This window comes from Chiloscyllium punctatum, chromosome 20, assembly GCF_047496795.1.
Source record: "Chiloscyllium punctatum isolate Juve2018m chromosome 20, sChiPun1.3, whole genome shotgun sequence".
NCBI classification, from domain to species: Eukaryota; Metazoa; Chordata; class Chondrichthyes; order Orectolobiformes; family Hemiscylliidae; genus Chiloscyllium; species Chiloscyllium punctatum.
In genome coordinates, this window is record NC_092758.1 from 76,513,764 (window position 1) to 76,533,836 (window position 20,073).

Below are 20,073 nucleotides of genomic sequence, written 5' to 3' on the forward strand. Positions count from 1 at the left end.
GGAGTAGGTCACAGGGATCAGGACTGTGTCACAGGGATCAGGACTGGGTCACAGGGATCAGGACTGTGTCACGGGGATCAGGATTGGCTCATGCGGATAAGGATTGGGTCACGGGAATCAGGACTGTGTAACGGGGTTAAGGACTGGGTCGCAGGGATCAGGACAGGGTCACGGGGATCAGGATTGGGTCAAAGGGATCAGGACTGAGTCACAGGGTTCAGGACTGGGTAACGGGGATCAGGACAGGGTCACGGGCATCAGGACTGGGTCACAGGGATCAGGCCAGGATCACAGGGATTAGGACTGGGTCACGGGAATCAAGACTAGGTCACAGGGATCAGTACTGGGTCACGGGTATCAGGACTGGGTCACAGGAATCAAGACTAGGTCACAGGGATCAGGCCAGGGTCACAGGGATCAGGATTGGGTCACGGGAATCAGGACTGGGCCACAGGAATCAAGAGTAGGTCACAGGGATCAGGACAGGGTCACAGGGATTAGGATTAGGTCACAGGGATCAGGACTGAGACACGGGGATCATGACTGGGTCACAGTGATCAGGACTCGGTCACGGGGATCAGGACTGGGTCACAGGGATCAGGACTGGGTCACGGGAGTCAGGACTAGGTCACAGGGATCAGGACCAGGTCACGGGGATCAGGACGAGGTCACGGGGATCAGGACCAGGTCACGGGGATCAGGACTGGGTCATGGGATCACGACAGGGTCACGGGGATCAGGACTAGGTCACAGGGGTCAGGACTGGGTCAGAGGGATCCGGACTGGGTCACCGGGATCAGGATTGGGTCACATGGATGAGGACCAGTTCACGGGGATCAAGACTGGGTCACGGGAATCCGTGCAGGGTCACGGGAATCAGGGCAGGGTCACGGGTATCAGGACTGGGTCACGGGGATCAGGACTGGGTCACAGGGATCAGGACTGTGTCAAGGGAATCAGGATTGTGTCACAGGGATTAGGACTGGGTCACGGGAATCAGGACAGTGTCACGGGAATCAGGACTGGGTCGCAGGGATCAGGACTGGGTTACGGGAATCTGGACTGGATCACAGGGATCAGGAGTAGGTCACAGGGATCAGGACTGTGTCACAGGGATCAGGACTGGGTCACAGGGATCAGGACTGTGTCACGGGGATCAGGATTGGCTCATGCGGATAAGGATTGGGTCACGGGAATCAGGACTGTGTAACGGGGTTAAGGACTGGGTCGCAGGGATCAGGACAGGGTCACGGGGATCAGGATTGGCTCACAGGGATCAGGACTGGGTCACAGGGATCAGGACTGGGTAACCGGGATCAGGATTGGGTCTCAGGGATCAGGACGGGGTCACAGGGATCAGGACTGGATCACGGGGATCAGGACTAGGTCACAGGGATCAGGTTTTCTTCTCGGGGATCAGGACTGTGTCACAGGGATCAGGACAGGGTCACGGGGATCAGGATTGGGTCACGGGGATCAGGAATGGGTCACAGGGATCAGGACTGGATCACAGGAATCAAGGCTGGGTCATGGCAATCAGGGCAGGGTCACGGGAATCAGGGCAGGGGTACGGGGATCAGGACTGGGTCATGGGAATCAAGACTGGATCACAGGGATCAGGACTGGGTCATGGGAATCAATACTGGGTCACGGGAAACAGGACTGGGTCATGGGAATCAGGACAGGCTCACAGGGATCAGGACTGTGTCACTGGGATCAGGACTGGGTCACGGGGATCAGGACTGGGTCACAGGGATCAGGACTGGGTCACGGGGATCAGGACTGGGTCACAGGGATCAGGACTGGGTCACGGGGATCAGGACTGGGTCACGGGGATCAGGACTGGGTCACAGGGATCAGGACTGTGTCACTGGGTTGAGGACTGGGTCACGGGAATCAGGACTGGGTCACAGGGATCTGGACTGGGTCACAGGGATCAGGACGGGGTAACAGGGATAAGGACTGGTTCACGGGGACGAGGACAGTGTCAAGGGAATCAGGAATGGGTCACGGGGATCAGGACCGGGTCATAAGGATCAGGGCTGGGTCACAGGCATCAGGACCGGTCACGGGGATCAGGATTGGGTCCTGGGAATCAGGACTGGGTCACGGGGATCAGGACTGGTTCACGGGAATCAGGACTGGATCATGGTAATCAGGACTGGGTCACAGGGATAAAGACTGGGTCACGGGGATCAGGATTGGGTCACGGGGATCAGGACTGGGTCACGGGAATCAGGTCTGGGTCACGGTAATCTGGACTGGATCACAGGGAATCAGGGCAGGCTCACAGGGATCAGGACTAGGTCACAGGTATCAGGACTGGGTCTCAGGGATCAGGATTGGGTCACGGAGATCAGGACTGGGTCACAGGGATCAGGATTGGTTCACGGGGATCAGGATTGCGTCACGGGGATCAGGACTGGGTCACAGGGATCAGTACTGGGTCACGGGGATCAGGGCACGGTCACGGGAATCTGGATTTGGTCACAGGGATCACGCCAGGGTCACAGGGATCAGGATTGGGTCACGGGAATCAGGACTGGGTCACAGGAATCACGACTCTGTCACGGGAATCAGGGCAGGGTCACAGGGATCATGACTGGGTCACGGGAATCAGGGCAGGGTCACAGGGATCAGGACTGGATCATGGAAATAAGGACTAGGTCACAGGGATCAGGACTGGGTCACAGGGATCAGGAGTGGGTCACGGGGATCAGGAATGGGTCAAAGGGATCAGGACTGAGTCACAGGGTTCAGGACTGGGTAACAGGAATCAGGACTGGATCACGGGGATCAGGACAGGGTCACAGGGATCAGGATTGGGTCACAGGGATCATGACTGGATCACAGGGATCATGACTGGGTCACAGGAATCAGGGCAGGGTCACAGGGATCATGACTGGGTCACGGGCATCAGGACTGGGTCACAGGGATCAGGCCAGGATCACAGGGATTAGGACTGGGTCACGGGAATCAAGACTAGGTCACAGGGATCAGTACTGGGTCACGGGTATCAGGACTGGGTCACAGGAATCAAGACTAGGTCACAGGGATCAGGCCAGGGTCACAGGGATCAGGATTGGGTCACGGGAATCAGGACTGGGCCACAGGAATCAAGAGTAGGTCACAGGGATCAGGACAGGGTCACAGGGATTAGGATTAGGTCACAGGGATCAGGACTGAGACACGGGGATCAGGACTGGGTCACAGGGATCAGGACTGGGTCACGGGAGTCAGGACTAGGTCACGGGGATCAGGACCAGGTCACGGGGATCAGGACGAGGTCACGGGGATCAGGACCAGGTCACGGGGATCAGGACTGGGTCATGGGATCACGACAGGGTCACGGGGATCAGGACTAGGTCACAGGGGTCAGGACTGGGTCAGAGGGATCCGGACTGGGTCACCGGGATCAGGATTGGGTCACATGGATGAGGACCAGTTCACGGGGATCAAGACTGGGTCACGGGAATCCGTGCAGGGTCACGGGAATCAGGGCAGGGTCACGGGGTATCAGGACTGGGTCACGGGGATCAGGACTGGGTCACAGGGATCAGGACTGTGTCAAGGGAATCAGGATTGTGTCACAGGGATCAGGACTGGGTCACGGGAATCAGGACAGTGTCACGGGAATCAGGACTGGGTCGCAGGGATCAGGACTGGGTTACGGGAATCTGGACTGGATCACAGGGATCAGGAGTAGGTCACAGGGATCAGGACTGTGTCACAGGGATCAGGACTGGGTCACAGGGATCAGGACTGTGTCACGGGGATCAGGATTGGCTCATGCGGATAAGGATTGGGTCACGGGAATCAGGACTGTGTAACGGGGTTAAGGACTGGGTCGCAGGGATCAGGACAGGGTCACGGGGATCAGGATTGGGTCTCAGGGATAAGGACGGGGTCACGGGGATCAGGACTGGGTCACAGGGATCGGGACTGGGTCACAGGGATCAGGACTGGATCACAGGGATCAGGACTGTGTCACTGGGATCAGGATGGTGCACGGGGATCAGGACTGGGTCACAGGAATCAGGACTGGATCACAGGGATCAGGACTGCGTAACGGGGTTAAGGACTGGGTCGCAGGGATCAGGACAGGGTCACGCGAATCAGGACAGGGTCACAGGGACAGGACAGGGTTACCGGGATCAGGGCTTGGTCACAGGGCTCGGTACTGGGTCATAGGAATCAGGACTGGGTCACAGGGATCAGGACGGGGTCATGGGGATCAGGACTGGGACACAGGGATAAGGATGGGGTCACGGGGAAAAGGACTGGGTCACAGTGATCGGGACTGGTTCACTGGAATCAGGACTGGATCACGGGGATCAGTACGAGGTCACAGGGATCAGGACTGGGTCACAGGAATCAGGACTGGATCACAGGGATCAGGACTGGGTCACAGGGATCAGATCTGGGTCACCAGGTTCAGGACTGGGTCACGGGGATCAGGATTGGGTCACGGGGATCAGGATTGGGTCACGGGGATCAGGACTGGGTCACAGGGATCAGGACAGGGTCACGGGGATCAGGACAGGGTCACGGGGATCAGAACTGGGTCACAGGAATCAAGACTAGGTCACAGGGATCAGGACTGGGTCACGGGGATCAGGACTGGGTCACAGGAATCAAGACTAGGTCACAGGGATCAGGCCAGGGTCACAGGGATCAGGATTGGGTCACGGGAATCAGGACTGGGTCACAGGAATCAAGACTAGGTCACAGGGATCAGGACAGGGTCACATGGATTAGGATTAGGTCACAGTGATCAGTACTGAGTCACGGGGATCAGGACTGGGTCACAGGGATCAGGACTTGGTCACGGGGATCAGGACTGTGTTTTGGGATAAGGACTGGGTCACAGATCTCGGGACTGGGTCTCAGGAACCAGGACTGGATCACGGGGATCAGGACTAGGTCACAGGGATCAGGTTTTCTTCTCGGGGATCAGGACTGTGTCACATGGATCAGGACAGGGTCACGGGGATCAGGATTGGGTCACGGGGATCAGGACTGGGACACGGGGATCAGGATTGGGTCACGGGGATCAGGACTGGGTCACAGGGATCAGGACTGGGTCACAGGGTTCGGGACAGGGCCACAGGGATCAGGACTGTGTCACTGGGATCAGGACTGGGTCACGGGGATCAGGACTGTGTCTTGGGATAAGGACTGGGTCACAGGGATCAGGACTGGGTCACAGGGATCAGGACTGGGTCACGGGAATCAGGACTAGGTCACGGGGATCAGGACCACGTCACAAGGATCGGGACGAGGTCACGGGGATCAGGACCAGGTCACGGAGATCAGGACTGGGTCACAGGATCAGAACAGGGTCCCGGGGATCAGGACCAGGTCACGGGGATCAGGACTGGGTCACCGGGATCAGGATTGGGTCACGGGGATCAGGACCAGGTCACGGGGATCAGGACGAGGTCATGGGGATCAGGACCAGGGTCACGGGGATCAGGACCAGGTCACAGGGATCTGGACCGGGTCACAGGGATTAGGACTGGGTAACCGGGATCAGGACTGGGTCACAGGGATCAGGACAGGGTCACGGGGATCAGTACGAGGTCACAGGGATCAGGACTGGGTCACCAGGTTCAGGACTGGGTCACGGGGATCAGGATTGGGTCACGGGGATCAGGACTGGGTCACAGGAATCTGGATTGGGTCACAGGGATCAGGACAGGGTCACAGGGATCAGGACTGGGTCACAGGAATCAGGACTGGATCACAGGGATCAGGACTGGGTCACAGGGATCAGATCTGGGTCACCAGGTTCAGGACTGGGTCACGGGGATCAGGATTGGGTCACGGGGATCAGGATTGGGTCACGGGGATCAGGACTGGGTCACAGGGATCAGGACAGGGTCATGGGGATCAGAACTGGGTCACAGGAATCAAGACTAGGTCACAGGGATCAGGACTGGGTCACGGGGATCAGGACTAGGTCACAGGAATCAAGACTAGGTCACAGGGATCAGGCCAGGGTCACAGGGATCAGGTTTGGGTCACGGGAATCAGGACTGGGTCACAGGAATCAAGACTAGGTCACAGGGATCAGGACAGGGTCACATGGATTAGGATTAGGTCACAGTGATCAGTACTGAGTCACGGGGATCAGGATTTGGTCACGGGGATCAGGACTTGGTCACGGGGATCAGGACTGTGTCTTGGGATAAGGACTGGGTCACAGATCTCGGGACTGGGTCACAGGAACCAGGACTGGATCACGGGGATCAGGACTAGGTCACAGGGATCAGGTTTTCTTCTCGGGGATCAGGACTGTGTCACAGGGATCAGGACAGGGTCACGGGGATCAGGATTGGGTCACGGGGATCAGGACTGGGACACGGGGATCAGGACTGGGTCACGGGGTTCGGGACTGGGTCACAGGAATCAGGACTAGGTCACAGGGATCAGGACTGGGTCACAGGGATCAGGTCTGGGTCACAGGAATCAGGACTAGGTCACAGGGATCATGACTGGATCACAGGGATCAAGACTGGGTCACAGGAATCAGGGCAGGGTCACGGGAATCAGGGCAGGGGCACGGGTATCAAGGCTGGGTCACGGGGATCAGGACTGGGTCAGAGGGATCAGGACTGGGTCACAGGGTTCGGGATTGGGTCACGGGAATACGGACTGGGTCACGGGGATCAGGACAGGGTCGCAGGAATCAGGACTGGGTCATGGGAATCAAGACTGGATCACAGGGATCAGTACTGGGTCATGGGAATCAAGACTGGGTCACGGGAAACAGGACTGGATCACGTGAATCAGGACTGGCTCACAGGGATCAGGACTAGGTCACAGGGATCAGGACTGTGTCACAGGGATAAGGACAGGGTCACAGGGATCAGGACGGTGTCACTGGGATCAGGACTGGGTCACGGGGATCAGGACTGGGTCACAGGGATCAGGACTAGGTCACAGGGATCAGGATTGGGTCACAGGGATCAAGAAGGGGTCACGGGAATCAGGACTGGGTCACAGGGATCAGGACAGGGTCACAGGAATTAGGATTGGGTCACAGGGATCAAGAAGGGTTCACGGGATTCAGGACTGGGTCACAGGGATCAGGACAGGGTCACAGGAATCAGGATTGGGTCACAGGGATCAGGACAGGGCCACAGGGATCAGGACTGGGTCACAGGGATCAGGACTGTGTCTTGGGATAAGGACTGGGTCACAGGGATCAGGACTGGGTCACAGGGATCAGGACTGGGTCACGGGAATCAGGACTAGGTCACGGGGATCAGGACCACGTCACAGGGATCGGGACGAGGTCACGGGGATCAGGACCAGGTCACGGAGATCAGGACTGGGTCATAGGATCAGAACAGGGTCCCGGGGATCAGGACCAGATCACAGGGATCAGGACTGTGTCACAGGGATCAGGACTGGGTCACCGGGATCAGGATTGGGTCACGGGGATCAGGACCAGGTCACGGGGATCAGGACGAGGTCATGGGGATCAGGACCAGGGTCACGGGGATCAGGACCAGGTCACAGGGATCAGGACCGGGTAACCGGGATCAGGATTGGGTCTCAGGGATCAGGACGGAGTCACGGGGATCAGGACTGGGTCACAGGGATCAAGACAGGGTCACGGGGATCAGGATTGGGTCACGGGGATCAGGACTGTGTCTTGGGATAAGGACTGGGTCACAGGGATCAGGACTGGGTCACAGGGATTAGGATTAGGTCACAGTGATCAGTACTGAGTCACGGGGATCAGGACTGGGTCACAGATCTCGGGACTGGGTCTCAGGAACCAGGACTGGATCACGGGGATCAGGACTAGGTCACAGGGATCAGGTTTTCTTCTCGGGGATCAGGACTGTGTCACATGGATCAGGACAGGGTCACGGGGATCAGGATTGGGTCACGGGGATCAGGACTGGGACACGGGGATCAGGATTGGGTCACGGGGATCAGGACTGGGTCACAGGGATCAGGACTGGGTCACAGGGTTCGGGACAGGGCCACAGGGATCAGGACTGTGTCACTGGGATCAGGACTGGGTCACGGGGATCAGGACTGTGTCTTGGGATAAGGACTGGGTCACAGGGATCAGGACTGGGTCACAGGGATCAGGACTGGGTCACGGGAATCAGGACTTGGTCACGGGGATCAGGACCACGTCACAAGGATCGGGACGAGGTCACGGGGATCAGGACCAGGTCACGGAGATCAGGACTGGGTCACAGGATCAGAACAGGGTCCCGGGGATCAGGACCAGGTCACGGGGATCAGGACTGGGTCACCGGGATCAGGATTGGGTCACGGGGATCAGGACCAGGTCACGGGGATCAGGACGAGGTCATGGGGATCAGGACCAGGGTCACGGGGATCAGGACCAGGTCACAGGGATCTGGACCGGGTCACAGGGATTAGGACTGGGTAACCGGGATCAGGACTGGGTCACAGGGATCAGGACTGGGTCACAGGGTTCGGGACAGGGCCACAGGGATCAGGACTGTGTCACAGGGATCAGGACAGGGTCACAGGGATCAGGACTGGGTCACAGGAATCAGGACTGGATCACGGGGATCAGGACAGGGTCACAGGGATCAGGATTGGGTCACAGGGATCATGACTGGATCACAGGGATCATGACTGGGTCACAGGAATCAGGGCAGGGTCACAGGGATCATGACTGGGTCACGGGCATCAGGACTGGGTCACAGGGATCAGGCCAGGATCACAGGGATTAGGACTGGGTCACGGGAATCAAGACTAGGTCACAGGGATCAGTACTGGGTCACGGGTATCAGGACTGGGTCACAGGAATCAAGACTAGGTCACAGGGATCAGGCCAGGGTCACAGGGATCAGGATTGGGTCACGGGAATCAGGACTGGGCCACAGGAATCAAGAGTAGGTCACAGGGATCAGGACAGGGTCACAGGGATTAGGATTAGGTCACAGGGATCAGGACTGAGACACGGGGATCAGGACTGGGTCACAGGGATCAGGACTGGGTCACGGGAGTCAGGACTAGGTCACGGGGATCAGGACCAGGTCACGGGGATCAGGACGAGGTCACGGGGATCAGGACCAGGTCACGGGGATCAGGACTGGGTCATGGGATCACGACAGGGTCACGGGGATCAGGACTAGGTCACAGGGGTCAGGACTGGGTCAGAGGGATCCGGACTGGGTCACCGGGATCAGGATTGGGTCACATGGATGAGGACCAGTTCACGGGGATCAAGACTGGGTCACGGGAATCCGTGCAGGGTCACGGGAATCAGGGCAGGGTCACGGGGTATCAGGACTGGGTCACGGGGATCAGGACTGGGTCACAGGGATCAGGACTGTGTCAAGGGAATCAGGATTGTGTCACAGGGATCAGGACTGGGTCACGGGAATCAGGACAGTGTCACGGGAATCAGGACTGGGTCGCAGGGATCAGGACTGGGTTACGGGAATCTGGACTGGATCACAGGGATCAGGAGTAGGTCACAGGGATCAGGACTGTGTCACAGGGATCAGGACTGGGTCACAGGGATCAGGACTGTGTCACGGGGATCAGGATTGGCTCATGCGGATAAGGATTGGGTCACGGGAATCAGGACTGTGTAACGGGGTTAAGGACTGGGTCGCAGGGATCAGGACAGGGTCACGGGGATCAGGATTGGGTCTCAGGGATAAGGACGGGGTCACGGGGATCAGGACTGGGTCACAGGGATCGGGACTGGGTCACAGGGATCAGGACTGGATCACAGGGATCAGGACTGTGTCACTGGGATCAGGATGGTGCACGGGGATCAGGACTGGGTCACAGGAATCAGGACTGGATCACAGGGATCAGGACTGCGTAACGGGGTTAAGGACTGGGTCGCAGGGATCAGGACAGGGTCACGCGAATCAGGACAGGGTCACAGGGACAGGACAGGGTTACCGGGATCAGGGCTTGGTCACAGGGCTCGGTACTGGGTCATAGGAATCAGGACTGGGTCACAGGGATCAGGACGGGGTCATGGGGATCAGGACTGGGACACAGGGATAAGGATGGGGTCACGGGGAAAAGGACTGGGTCACAGTGATCGGGACTGGTTCACTGGAATCAGGACTGGATCACGGGGATCAGTACGAGGTCACAGGGATCAGGACTGGGTCACAGGAATCAGGACTGGATCACAGGGATCAGGACTGGGTCACAGGGATCAGATCTGGGTCACCAGGTTCAGGACTGGGTCACGGGGATCAGGATTGGGTCATGGGGATCAGGATTGGGTCACGGGGATCAGGACTGGGTCACAGGGATCAGGACAGGGTCACGGGGATCAGGACAGGGTCACGGGGATCAGAACTGGGTCACAGGAATCAAGACTAGGTCACAGGGATCAGGACTGGGTCACGGGGATCAGGACTGGGTCACAGGAATCAAGACTAGGTCACAGGGATCAGGCCAGGGTCACAGGGATCAGGATTGGGTCACGGGAATCAGGACTGGGTCACAGGAATCAAGACTAGGTCACAGGGATCAGGACAGGGTCACATGGATTAGGATTAGGTCACAGTGATCAGTACTGAGTCACGGGGATCAGGACTGGGTCACAGGGATCAGGACTTGGTCACGGGGATCAGGACTGTGTTTTGGGATAAGGACTGGGTCACAGATCTCGGGACTGGGTCTCAGGAACCAGGACTGGATCACGGGGATCAGGACTAGGTCACAGGGATCAGGTTTTCTTCTCGGGGATCAGGACTGTGTCACATGGATCAGGACAGGGTCACGGGGATCAGGATTGGGTCACGGGGATCAGGACTGGGACACGGGGATCAGGATTGGGTCACGGGGATCAGGACTGGGTCACAGGGATCAGGACTGGGTCACAGGGTTCGGGACAGGGCCACAGGGATCAGGACTGTGTCACTGGGATCAGGACTGGGTCACGGGGATCAGGACTGTGTCTTGGGATAAGGACTGGGTCACAGGGATCAGGACTGGGTCACAGGGATCAGGACTGGGTCACGGGAATCAGGACTAGGTCACGGGGATCAGGACCACGTCACAAGGATCGGGACGAGGTCACGGGGATCAGGACCAGGTCACGGAGATCAGGACTGGGTCACAGGATCAGAACAGGGTCCCGGGGATCAGGACCAGGTCACGGGGATCAGGACTGGGTCACCGGGATCAGGATTGGGTCACGGGGATCAGGACCAGGTCACGGGGATCAGGACGAGGTCATGGGGATCAGGACCAGGGTCACGGGGATCAGGACCAGGTCACAGGGATCTGGACCGGGTCACAGGGATTAGGACTGGGTAACCGGGATCAGGACTGGGTCACAGGGATCAGGACAGGGTCACGGGGATCAGTACGAGGTCACAGGGATCAGGACTGGGTCACCAGGTTCAGGACTGGGTCACGGGGATCAGGATTGGGTCACGGGGATCAGGACTGGGTCACAGGAATCTGGATTGGGTCACAGGGATCAGGACAGGGTCACAGGGATCAGGACTGGGTCACAGGAATCAGGACTGGATCACAGGGATCAGGACTGGGTCACAGGGATCAGATCTGGGTCACCAGGTTCAGGACTGGGTCACGGGGATCAGGATTGGGTCACGGGGATCAGGATTGGGTCACGGGGATCAGGACTGGGTCACAGGGATCAGGACAGGGTCATGGGGATCAGAACTGGGTCACAGGAATCAAGACTAGGTCACAGGGATCAGGACTGGGTCACGGGGATCAGGACTAGGTCACAGGAATCAAGACTAGGTCACAGGGATCAGGCCAGGGTCACAGGGATCAGGTTTGGGTCACGGGAATCAGGACTGGGTCACAGGAATCAAGACTAGGTCACAGGGATCAGGACAGGGTCACATGGATTAGGATTAGGTCACAGTGATCAGTACTGAGTCACGGGGATCAGGATTTGGTCACGGGGATCAGGACTTGGTCACGGGGATCAGGACTGTGTCTTGGGATAAGGACTGGGTCACAGATCTCGGGACTGGGTCACAGGAACCAGGACTGGATCACGGGGATCAGGACTAGGTCACAGGGATCAGGTTTTCTTCTCGGGGATCAGGACTGTGTCACAGGGATCAGGACAGGGTCACGGGGATCAGGATTGGGTCACGGGGATCAGGACTGGGACACGGGGATCAGGACTGGGTCACGGGGTTCGGGACTGGGTCACAGGAATCAGGACTAGGTCACAGGGATCAGGACTGGGTCACAGGGATCAGGTCTGGGTCACAGGAATCAGGACTAGGTCACAGGGATCATGACTGGATCACAGGGATCAAGACTGGGTCACAGGAATCAGGGCAGGGTCACGGGAATCAGGGCAGGGGCACGGGTATCAAGGCTGGGTCATGGGGATCAGGACTGGGTCAGAGGGATCAGGACTGGGTCACAGGGTTCGGGATTGGGTCACGGGAATACGGACTGGGTCACGGGGATCAGGACAGGGTCGCAGGAATCAGGACTGGGTCATGGGAATCAAGACTGGATCACAGGGATCAGTACTGGGTCATGGGAATCAAGACTGGGTCACGGGAAACAGGACTGGATCACGTGAATCAGGACTGGCTCACAGGGATCAGGACTAGGTCACAGGGATCAGGACTGTGTCACAGGGATAAGGACAGGGTCACAGGGATCAGGACGGTGTCACTGGGATCAGGACTGGGTCACGGGGATCAGGACTGGGTCACAGGGATCAGGACTAGGTCACAGGGATCAGGATTGGGTCACAGGGATCAAGAAGGGGTCACGGGAATCAGGACTGGGTCACAGGGATCAGGACAGGGTCACAGGAATTAGGATTGGGTCACAGGGATCAAGAAGGGTTCACGGGATTCAGGACTGGGTCACAGGGATCAGGACAGGGTCACAGGAATCAGGATTGGGTCACAGGGATCAGGACAGGGCCACAGGGATCAGGACTGGGTCACAGGGATCAGGACTGTGTCTTGGGATAAGGACTGGGTCACAGGGATCAGGACTGGGTCACAGGGATCAGGACTGGGTCACGGGAATCAGGACTAGGTCACGGGGATCAGGACCACGTCACAGGGATCGGGACGAGGTCACGGGGATCAGGACCAGGTCACGGAGATCAGGACTGGGTCATAGGATCAGAACAGGGTCCCGGGGATCAGGACCAGATCACAGGGATCAGGACTGTGTCACAGGGATCAGGACTGGGTCACCGGGATCAGGATTGGGTCACGGGGATCAGGACCAGGTCACGGGGATCAGGACGAGGTCATGGGGATCAGGACCAGGGTCACGGGGATCAGGACCAGGTCACAGGGATCAGGACCGGGTAACCGGGATCAGGATTGGGTCTCAGGGATCAGGACGGAGTCACGGGGATCAGGACTGGGTCACAGGGATCAAGACAGGGTCACGGGGATCAGGATTGGGTCACGGGGATCAGGACTGTGTCTTGGGATAAGGACTGGGTCACAGGGATCAGGACTGGGTCACAGGGATTAGGATTAGGTCACAGTGATCAGTACTGAGTCACGGGGATCAGGACTGGGTCACAGATCTCGGGACTGGGTCTCAGGAACCAGGACTGGATCACGGGGATCAGGACTAGGTCACAGGGATCAGGTTTTCTTCTCGGGGATCGGGACTGTGTCACATGGATCAGGACAGGGTCACGGGGATCAGGATTGGGTCACGGGGATCAGGACTGGGACACGGGGATCAGGATTGGGTCACGGGGATCAGGACTGGGTCACAGGGATCAGGACTGGGTCACAGGGTTCGGGACAGGGCCACAGGGATCAGGACTGTGTCACTGGGATCAGGACTGGGTCACGGGGATCAGGACTGTGTCTTGGGATAAGGACTGGGTCACAGGGATCAGGACTGGGTCACAGGGATCAGGACTGGGTCACGGGAATCAGGACTAGGTCACGGGGATCAGGACCACGTCACAAGGATCGGGACGAGGTCACGGGGATCAGGACCAGGTCACGGAGATCAGGACTGGGTCACAGGATCAGAACAGGGTCCCGGGGATCAGGACCAGGTCACGGGGATCAGGACTGGGTCACCGGGATCAGGATTGGGTCACGGGGATCAGGACCAGGTCACGGGGATCAGGACGAGGTCATGGGGATCAGGACCAGGGTCACGGGGATCAGGACCAGGTCACAGGGATCTGGACCGGGTCACAGGGATTAGGACTGGGTAACCGGGATCAGGACTGGGTCACAGGGATCAGGACAGGGTCACGGGGATCAGTACGAGGTCACAGGGATCAGGACTGGGTCACCAGGTTCAGGACTGGGTCACGGGGATCAGGATTGGGTCACGGGGATCAGGACTGGGTCACAGGAATCTGGATTGGGTCACAGGGATCAGGACAGGGTCACAGGGATCAGGACTGGGTCACAGGAATCAGGACTGGATCACAGGGATCAGGACTGGGTCACAGGGATCAGATCTGGGTCACCAGGTTCAGGACTGGGTCACGGGGATCAGGATTGGGTCACGGGGATCAGGATTGGGTCACGGGGATCAGGACTGGGTCACAGGGATCAGGACAGGGTCATGGGGATCAGAACTGGGTCACAGGAATCAAGACTAGGTCACAGGGATCAGGACTGGGTCACGGGGATCAGGACTAGGTCACAGGAATCAAGACTAGGTCACAGGGATCAGGCCAGGGTCACAGGGATCAGGTTTGGGTCACGGGAATCAGGACTGGGTCACAGGAATCAAGACTAGGTCACAGGGATCAGGACAGGGTCACATGGATTAGGATTAGGTCACAGTGATCAGTACTGAGTCACGGGGATCAGGATTTGGTCACGGGGATCAGGACTTGGTCACGGGGATCAGGACTGTGTCTTGGGATAAGGACTGGGTCACAGATCTCGGGACTGGGTCACAGGAACCAGGACTGGATCACGGGGATCAGGACTAGGTCACAGGGATCAGGTTTTCTTCTCGGGGATCAGGACTGTGTCACAGGGATCAGGACAGGGTCACGGGGATCAGGATTGGGTCACGGGGATCAGGACTGGGACACGGGGATCAGGACTGGGTCACGGGGTTCGGGACTGGGTCACAGGAATCAGGACTAGGTCACAGGGATCAGGACTGGGTCACAGGGATCAGGTCTGGGTCACATGGATCAGGACAGGGTCACGGGGATCAGGATTGGGTCACGGGGATCAGGACTGGGACACGGGGATCAGGATTGGGTCACGGGGATCAGGACTGGGTCACAGGGATCAGGACTGGGTCACAGGGTTCGGGACAGGGCCACAGGGATCAGGACTGTGTCACTGGGATCAGGACTGGGTCACGGGGATCAGGACTGTGTCTTGGGATAAGGACTGGGTCACAGGGATCAGGACTGGGTCACAGGGATCAGGACTGGGTCACGGGAATCAGGACTAGGTCACGGGGATCAGGACCACGTCACAAGGATCGGGACGAGGTCACGGGGATCAGGACCAGGTCACGGAGATCAGGACTGGGTCACAGGATCAGAACAGGGTCCCGGGGATCAGGACCAGGTCACGGGGATCAGGACTGGGTCACCGGGATCAGGATTGGGTCACGGGGATCAGGACCAGGTCACGGGGATCAGGACGAGGTCATGGGGATCAGGACCAGGGTCACAGGGATCAGGCCAGGGTCACAGGGATCAGGTTTGGGTCACGGGAATCAGGACTGGGTCACAGGAATCAAGACTAGGTCACAGGGATCAGGACAGGGTCACATGGATTAGGATTAGGTCACAGTGATCAGTACTGAGTCACGGGGATCAGGATTTGGTCACGGGGATCAGGACTTGGTCACGGGGATCAGGACTGTGTCTTGGGATAAGGACTGGGTCACAGATCTCGGGACTGGGTCACAGGAACCAGGACTGGATCACGGGGATCAGGACTAGGTCACAGGGATCAGGTTTTCTTCTCGGGGATCAGGACTGTGTCACAGGGATCAGGACAGGGTCACGGGGATCAGGATTGGGTCACGGGGATCAGGACTGGGACACGGGGATCAGGACTGGGTCACGGGGTTCGGGACTGGGTCACAGGAATCAGGACTAGGTCACAGGGATCAGGACTGGGTCACAGGGATCAGGTCTGGGTCACAGGAATCAGGACTAGGTCACAGGGATCATGACTGGATCACAGGGATCAAGACTGGGTCACAGGAATCAGGGCAGGGTCACGGGAATCAGGGCAGGGGCACGGGTATCAAGGCTGGGTCACGGGGATCAGGACTGGGTCAGAGGGATCAGGACTGGGTCACAGGGTTCGGGATTGGGTCACGGGAATACGGACTGGGTCACGGGGATCAGGACAGGGTCGCAGGAATCAGGACTGGGTCATGGGAATCAAGACTGGATCACAGGGATCAGTACTGGGTCATGGGAATCAAGACTGGGTCACGGGAAACAGGACTGGATCACGTGAATCAGGACTGGCTCACAGGGATCAGGACTAGGTCACAGGGATCAGGACTGTGTCACAGGGATAAGGACAGGGTCACAGGGATCAGGACGGTGTCACTGGGATCAGGACTGGGTCACGGGGATCAGGACTGGGTCACAGGGATCAGGACTAGGTCACAGGGATCAGGATTGGGTCACAGGGATCAAGAAGGGGTCACGGGAATCAGGACTGGGTCACAGGGATCAGGACAGGGTCACAGGAATTAGGATTGGGTCACAGGGATCAAGAAGGGTTCACGGGATTCAGGACTGGGTCACAGGGATCAGGACAGGGTCACAGGAATCAGGATTGGGTCACAGGGATCAGGACAGGGCCACAGGGATCAGGACTGGGTCACAGGGATCAGGACTGTGTCTTGGGATAAGGACTGGGTCACAGGGATCAGGACTGGGTCACAGGGATCAGGACTGGGTCACGGGAATCAGGACTAGGTCACGGGGATCAGGACCACGTCACAGGGATCGGGACGAGGTCACGGGGATCAGGACCAGGTCACGGAGATCAGGACTGGGTCATAGGATCAGAACAGGGTCCCGGGGATCAGGACCAGATCACAGGGATCAGGACTGTGTCACAGGGATCAGGACTGGGTCACCGGGATCAGGATTGGGTCACGGGGATCAGGACCAGGTCACGGGGATCAGGACGAGGTCATGGGGATCAGGACCAGGGTCACGGGGATCAGGACCAGGTCACAGGGATCAGGACCGGGTAACCGGGATCAGGATTGGGTCTCAGGGATCAGGACGGAGTCACGGGGATCAGGACTGGGTCACAGGGATCAAGACAGGGTCACGGGGATCAGGATTGGGTCACGGGGATCAGGACTGTGTCTTGGGATAAGGACTGGGTCACAGGGATCAGGACTGGGTCACAGGGATTAGGATTAGGTCACAGTGATCAGTACTGAGTCACGGGGATCAGGACTGGGTCACAGATCTCGGGACTGGGTCTCAGGAACCAGGACTGGATCACGGGGATCAGGACTAGGTCACAGGGATCAGGTTTTCTTCTCGGGGATCAGGACTGTGTCACATGGATCAGGACAGGGTCACGGGGATCAGGATTGGGTCACGGGGATCAGGACTGGGACACGGGGATCAGGATTGGGTCACGGGGATCAGGACTGGGTCACAGGGATCAGGACTGGGTCACAGGGTTCGGGACAGGGCCACAGGGATCAGGACTGTGTCACTGGGATCAGGACTGGGTCACGGGGATCAGGACTGTGTCTTGGGATAAGGACTGGGTCACAGGGATCAGGACTGGGTCACAGGGATCAGGACTGGGTCACGGGAATCAGGACTAGGTCACGGGGATCAGGACCACGTCACAAGGATCGGGACGAGGTCACGGGGATCAGGACCAGGTCACGGAGATCAGGACTGGGTCACAGGATCAGAACAGGGTCCCGGGGATCAGGACCAGGTCACGGGGATCAGGACTGGGTCACCGGGATCAGGATTGGGTCACGGGGATCAGGACCAGGTCACGGGGATCAGGACCAGGTCATGGGGATCAGGACCAGGGTCACGGGGATCAGGACCAGGTCACAGGGATCTGGTCCGGGTCACAGGGATTAGGACTGGGTAACCGGGATCAGGACTGGGTCACAGGGATCAGGACAGGGTCACGGGGATCAGTACGAGGTCACAGGGATCAGGACTGGGTCACCAGGTTCAGGACTGGGTCACGGGGATCAGGATTGGGTCACGGGGATCAGGACTGGGTCACAGGAATCTGGATTGGGTCACAGGGATCAGGACAGGGTCACAGGGATCAGGACTGGGTCACAGGAATCAGGACTGGATCACAGGGATCAGGACTGGGTCACAGGGATCAGATCTGGGTCACCAGGTTCAGGACTGGGTCACGGGGATCAGGATTGGGTCACGGGGATCAGGATTGGGTCACGGGGATCAGGACTGGGTCACAGGGATCAGGACAGGGTCATGGGGATCAGAACTGGGTCACAGGAATCAAGACTAGGTCACAGGGATCAGGACTGGGTCACAGGGATCAGGACTAGGTCACAGGAATCAAGACTAGGTCACAGGGATCAGGCCAGGGTCACAGGGATCAGGTTTGGGTCACGGGAATCAGGACTGGGTCACAGGAATCAAGACTAGGTCACAGGGATCAGGACAGGGTCACATGGATTAGGATTAGGTCACAGTGATCAGTACTGAGTCACGGGGATCAGGATTTGGTCACGGGGATCAGGACTTGGTCACGGGGATCAGGACTGTGTCTTGGGATAAGGACTGGGTCACAGATCTCGGGACTGGGTCACAGGAACCAGGACTGGATCACGGGGATCAGGACTAGGTCACAGGGATCAGGTTTTCTTCTCGGGGATCAGGACTGTGTCACAGGGATCAGGACAGGGTCACGGGGATCAGGATTGGGTCACGGGGATCAGGACTGGGACACGGGGATCAGGACTGGGTCACGGGGTTCGGGACTGGGTCACAGGAATCAGGACTAGGTCACAGGGATCAGGACTGGGTCACAGGGATCAGGTCTGGGTCACATGGATCAGGACAGGGTCACGGGGATCAGGATTGGGTCACGGGGATCAGGACTGGGACACGGGGATCAGGATTGGGTCACGGGGATCAGGACTGGGTCACAGGGATCAGGACTGGGTCACAGGGTTCGGGACAGGGCCACAGGGATCAGGACTGTGTCACTGGGATCAGGACTGGGTCACGGGGATCAGGACTGTGTCTTGGGATAAGGACTGGTTCACAGGGATCAGGACTGGGTCACAGGGATCAGGACTGGGTCACGGGAATCAGGACTAGGTCACGGGGATCAGGACCACGTCACAAGGATCGGGACGAGGTCACGGGGATCAGGACCAGGTCACGGAGATCAGGACTGGGTCACAGGATCAGAACAGGGTCCCGGGGATCAGGACCAGGTCACGGGGATCAGGACTGGGTCACCGGGATCAGGATTGGGTCACGGGGATCAGGACCAGGTCACGGGGATCAGGACGAGGTCATGGGGATCAGGACCAGGGTCACGGGGATCAGGACCAGGTCACAGGGATCTGGACCGGGTCACAGGGATTAGGACTGGGTAACCGGGATCAGGACTGGGTCACAGGGATCAGGACAGGGTCACGGGGATCAGTACGAGGTCACAGGGATCAGGACTGGGTCACCAGGTTCAGGACTGGGTCACGGGGATCAGGATTGGGTCACGGGGATCAGGACTGGGTCACAGGAATCTGGATTGGGTCACAGGGATCAGGACAGGGTCACAGGGATCAGGACTGGGTCACAGGAATCAGGACTGGATCACAGGGATCAGGACTGGGTCACAGGGATCAGATCTGGGTCACCAGGTTCAGGACTGGGTCACGGGGATCAGGATTGGGTCACGGGGATCAGGATTGGGTCACGGGGATCAGGACTGGGTCACAGGGATCAGGACAGGGTCATGGGGATCAGAACTGGGTCACAGGAATCAAGACTAGGTCACAGGGATCAGGACTGGGTCACGGGGATCAGGACTAGGTCACAGGAATCAAGACTAGGTCACAGGGATCAGGCCAGGGTCACAGGGATCAGGTTTGGGTCACGGGAAT